Genomic DNA, 6002 nt, shown 5'->3' with positions numbered 1-6002 from the left:
CACGCCTTCCAAGTTGGCCGGGCACCCCAGATTCGGATCGTTTAAAATTTTTCTGGGCCATTAAATACGACCTAGGGAACCATAGACTCTACTCTACCATGATCGTTCCTCATTTTTTTCATTTTCGGCTTAAAAACTAGAATTCCGCCCGATTCCCATATTTTCGTGTGCTATAAGCCCACGCCTTCCAATAGGTCCCGGGACACCCTGACCCCAATCGCCTAAAAAATTTTCGAGCCATCAAATACGACCTAAGGAACCATAGTCACCGCCCCGCCATGACCTTTCCTCATTTTTTGCTTTTTATGGACAAAAAACTATAAGTCCGCCTGATTCCCATATTTTCGTGTGCAATAGCCCATGCCTTCCGAGTGGTCCCGGGCCCCCCAGACCCCGATCGCCTAAAATTTTTTTGCGCCATTAAATACGACCTAAGGAACCATAGTCACTACCTCGCCATGATCGTTCCTCATGTTTTGCCTTTTTCGGCCAAAAAATTAGAATTCCGTCCGATTCTCATATTTTTGTGTGCCAAGGCCCACGCCTTCCGAGGGAGCCGGTCCCCCTGGACTCGGATCACCTAAAAAAATTTCTGGCCATGAAATACGTCCTAAGGAACCTTAGTCACCGCCCTGCCATGATCGTTCCTCACTTTTTGCATGTTTCGGCCAAAAACTAGAATTCCGCCCGATTCCCATATTTGCGTGTGCTATAGCCCATGCCTTCCCAATGGGTAGGGCCCCACGGAGCAAGATCGTCTAAAAAATTTTTGGGCCATCAAATATGACCTAAGGAACTATAGTCACCGCCCCGCCATGACCTTTCCTCATTTTTTGCATTTTACGGACAAAAAACTAGAATTCCGCCCGATTCCCATATTTTAGTGTGCTATAGCCCACGGCTTCCAAGTGATCCAGGGACCCCCGGACAACGATCGCCTAAAATTTTTCCGGGTCATCAAATACGACCTAACAAACCACAGTAACTGCCTCGCCACGATCATTCCTCATGTTTTGCGTTTTTTGGCCATAAAACAAGAATTCCGCGCGATTCCCATATTTTCGTGTGCTATAGCCCACGCCTTCCCAATGGGTAGGGCCCCACGGAGCCGGATCGCCTAAAATTTTTCCAGGCCATGAAATACGACCTAAGGAACCATAGTCACCGCCCCGCCATGACCTTTCCTCATTTTTTTCATTTTACGGACTAAAAACTAGAATTTCACAAGATTTTCATATTTTCGTGTGCTATAGCCCACGCCTTCCCAATGGGTAGGGCCCCACGGAGACGGATCGCCTAAAAATTTTCCGGGCCATCAAATATGACCTAAGGAACCATAGTTACCGCCCCGCCATGACCATTCCTCATTTTTTGCAATTTATAGACAAAAAACTAGAATTCCGTATGATTCCCATATTTTTGTGTGATATAGCCCACGCCTTCCGAGTGGTCACGGGCCCCCCAAACCCCGATCACCTAAAAAGTTTTCGGGCCATCAAATACGACCTAAGGAACCATAGTCACCGCCCCACCATGATCGTTCCTCATTATTTGCATTTTTCGGCCGAAAAACTAGAATATCGCGCAATTGCCATATTTTCGTGAGCTATAGCCCACGCCTTCCGAGTGGGCCGGGTCCCCCGGACTCGAATCGCCTAAAATTTTTCCGGGCCATTAAATTCGACCTAAGGAAGAATAGTCGCCGCCCCGACATGATTATTCCTCACTTTTCGCATGTTTCGGCCAAAAAACTAGAATTCCACCCGATTCCCATATTTTCGTGTGCTAAAGCCCACGCCTACCAAGTGGTCCCGGGACCCCTGGACCCCAATTGCCTAAAATTCTTTAGTGTCATCAAATATGTCCTAAGGAACCATAGACACCGCCCCGCCATGATAGTTCCTCATTTTTTGTTTTTTCGGGCCAAAAAACTAGAATTCCGCTCGATTCCCATATTTTCGTGTGCTATAACCCACGCCTTCCCAATGGGTAGGGCCCCGCAGAGCCGGATCGTCTAAAATTTATCCGGTCTATCAAATACGACCTAAGGAACCATAGTCACCATCCCGCCATTATCGTTCCTCACTTATTGCGTTTTTTGGCCTTAAAACTAGAATTCCGCCCGATTCCCATATTTTCTTGTGCTAGAGCTCACGCCTTCCAAGTGGTCCCGGGACCTCCGAACCCCAATCTCCTAAAATTTTTACGGGATATCAAATACGACCTAAGGAACCATAGTCACCGCTCCTCCATGATCGTTCCTCATTTTTTGTATTTTTCGGCAAAAACCAAGAATTCCGCGCGATTCCCAAATTTGCGTGTGCTATAGCCCACGCCTTCCCAATAGGTCACGCCTTCCCAATAGGTAGGGGCCCACGGAGCCGGATCGCCTAAAAATTTTCTGGGCCATTAAATACGACCTAAGGAACCATAGTCACCGCCCCGTCATGACTATTCCTTATTTTTTGCATTTTACGGCAAAAAAACTAGAATTTCGCCCGATTCCCATATTTTCGTGTGCTATAGCTCACGCCTTCCAAGTGGTCCTGGGACCCCAGAACCACGATCTCCAAAAATATTTCTGGGACATCAAATAAGACCTAAGGAACAATAGCCACTGCCCCGCCATGATCGTTCCTCATTTTTTGTGTTTTTCGGCCAAAACATTAGAATTCCGCGTGATTCCCAAATTTTCGTGTGCGCCCACGCGCGCAGGTACGTACTGAGTGCAAGTGCCGAGTGCCGAGTGATTGGAAGGATTGAGTGACTGTGAGGACTGAGTGATGGGGAGGACTGAGTGAATGGATAATCTGAGAGTATGAATATGGTATTATTACTGAGATACATTGCATTGACAAGCACACATGAATTACATGCATAGAGATGTATTTTCCTCATGATGTACGGTATCGCGCTATTCATGACTTCTCACACATACTGGCCTATGGGCATAATGATGCATTTTCATTGGCTATCTGGAAAGAAAAGTAAACATTTTATTTATTGTGGAAAGGATTTTTGGAAAAATTATTATTTTCAACTTATTCATATTTTTGGCAACTTCGGTAAACGATTTGGGTTTTTTTCTCATGTACTTGAAAGGTAGAACTATTTTCAGAAATCATGATTCGGCTGAGCATTTTATATTTGGATTACTCCTTTTATTACTTGCTTTATGTTGTTATGTACTGTTTTTGCTTATGGGAGTTGGACTCTGACCTTGGTACAGGCTCGTCACTACTTTCAATCTAAGGTTAGGATTGTTATTTATTGAGTACATGGGGTCAGTTATACTCATGCTACACTTCTGCACCTTACGTGCAGATTTTGGATGTTGAAGTTGTTGTGGTGGTGGGAGCCTTTGATCTATAAAACTCTGTTAATGTCTTTTTCAAATAGATGATGTATTTTATTTCACACCAGCTTCGTAAATTCAAATCTTAGAAGCTCATGATTTGTACTACCAGTCCTTGGGGAGTGTATTAGAGTCAGTTAAATATTAATTGAATCGTATTGTGGTTATTTGGTTTACCTAGTAGGTGAGGTTAGGTGCCTTCACGGCGAGTTGGATTTTGGGTCGTGATAAGTTGGTATTAGAGCTCTAGGTTCATAGGTTCTACAAGTCATGAGCAAGTGTCTAGTAGAGTCTTGCGGATCGGTATGATGGCGTCCATACTTATGTTCGAGAGGCTACAGGGCATTTAGGATAATTTCCCATCTTTCTTTCTTTATCGTGCGTAATTGATTCAGCTTGAAATATAACTCTCGGAATTCCTTCAACGCATTCGTGTGCGCATGTGAGCGCTCAGTATAAGTTGTGTATTGCTGGCTAGTGATTTCAGGGATGACATGTGAGATGTGTATTCTGTGTTTTGGTGATGGGCCCGTCTTGAGGACTTGATGCCAGGTATGTACCGTAGCTTAGGCTTGGTAGCTTCAGTTGTAACTTGTACATTTGGACTCATATGTCTGGTAGTATCCCTATGAGTGGAAAATTTATGGCTTGATGAGCGGTCGAATGGCTATATGATGAGGATGATGCGATTGCGGGATGTGTTAAGATGGATTGAATGTGACGAGAAGTGTTTCTTTGGAATGTAAAGAGGGTCATTGGGTGCTTGATTTTCATTTTGATGTGACGTACAGTCTCGAATACGAATGTTTTGAATGACCTTTCACGTTGTTAAATTTAGGGAAGGATTAAATTCTCATGTCTGGTTAATGAGTTTGGACTCAGGTAGACTAAGTGATTGCATAGTAATTGTGACGGCAAAAGGGTACAAGAAGATATCAATTTGAGGCTAAGCAGGTGGATTATCCCCTGCGGAGTAATCTACTTAGGTGTGTTACTTATAATGTGAATGGAGAGTTTCTTTTCTGCCAGTGGGGCGTATGTGTGGAGGTTTGAATTTGAAGCTGGTTGAGAAAGTTGACTTGACTGTCAAGAGAATAAATGCGAGTTTAGTGGATGATTGAGGTATTTTATGGTTGGCGTTGTATGAGCTTGAGAAGAATTTTTGTTGGACTGACTGTAGTATTATGGCAGTAATAATGTATGGGTATTGTGAGTTATGAAGTGTTTTAATCTATGGCTTTGAGCCAAGTGGGGGAGCCTGCTATTGATAATTCAATTGAGGGTTATATGTTAAATTTTAGTTTGGTCTGAGGCATACTTGTGGATTAGTTTTGACTTGCAAAGGTTGAGATCGAGGATGACTCGAGTACTGAAATTTCTAAATACGGAATATATTGCGCTTTATGGGTATATGAAAATCACGGGGTGAGTGAGTTGTTATTTGTAAATAGTGTAGTGTGCACGGAGTTTGAATTTGATTAGTGGTGTTAAGGCAGGATTACCTCTTTGAGTGTTGTTGTGGTAATGGGGCACGTGTCTTTCAGCACATTTGGGAGGTGCAATTTAGATTTGAGAAAAGTGGGTGACTCTCGAGAAGGTGCTAATGAATTCAAAAATGTATAAGTGGCAATTGAAAATTTTTCGGATTGGTATATTGCTAGAATCGGATAGTTACATTGGATGGTGTCGGGACTTGCGGTAATTCTATATGTCTATGGATTCTACATTTTAGTATAAGAAAAGGGAAGAGGATCAATTTTACATTCACATAAGGTATTTTCAGAGTAATCCAATCATAGCTGTCTCGTGTTCATGGTGGCCTTAGATCTATAAAACTCTGTTAATGTCTTTTTCAAATAGATGATGTATTTTATTTCACACCAGCTTTGTAAATTCAAATCTTAGAAGCTCATGATTTGTACTACCAGTCCTTGGGGAGTGTATTAGAGTCAGTTAAATATTAATTGAATCGTATTGTTGTTATTTGGCTTACCTAGCAGGTGAGGTTCGGTGCCTTCATGACGAGTTGGATTTTGGGTCGTGATAAGTTGGTATCAGAGCTCTAGGTTCATAGGTTCTACAAGTCATGAGCAAGTGTCTAGTAGAGTCTGGCGGATCGGTATGATGGCGTCCATACTTATGTTCGAGAGGCTACAGGGCATTTAGGATAATTTCCCATCTTTCTTTCTTTATCGTGCGTAATTGATTCAGTTTGAAATATAACTCTCGAAACTCCTTCCACGCATTAGTGTGCGCATGTGAGCGCTCAGTATTAGTTGTGTATTGTCGGCTAGTGATTTCAGGGATGACGTGCGAGATTTGCATTCTGTGTTTTGGTGATGGGTTAGTCTTGAGAACTTGATGCCAGGTATGGACCGTAGCTTAGGCTTGGTAGCTTTAGTTGTAACTTGTACATTTGGACTCATATGCCTGGTAGTATCCCTATGAGTGGAAAATTTGTGGCTTGATGAGCGGTCGAATGGCTATATGATGAGGATGATGCGATTGCGGGATGTGTTAAGATGAATTGAATGTGACGAGAAGTGTTTCTTTAGAATGTAAAGAGGGTCATTGGGTGCTTGATTTTCATTTTGATGTGACGTACAGTCTCGAATACAAATGTTTTGCAGGACCTTTCACGTTGTTA

Source organism: Nicotiana tabacum, chromosome 19 (assembly GCF_000715075.1).
Source record: "Nicotiana tabacum cultivar K326 chromosome 19, ASM71507v2, whole genome shotgun sequence".
Classification (NCBI taxonomy): Eukaryota; Viridiplantae; Streptophyta; class Magnoliopsida; order Solanales; family Solanaceae; genus Nicotiana; species Nicotiana tabacum.
The sequence above is the reverse complement of the archived record's forward strand: the minus strand, read 5'-3'. Positions refer to the sequence as shown.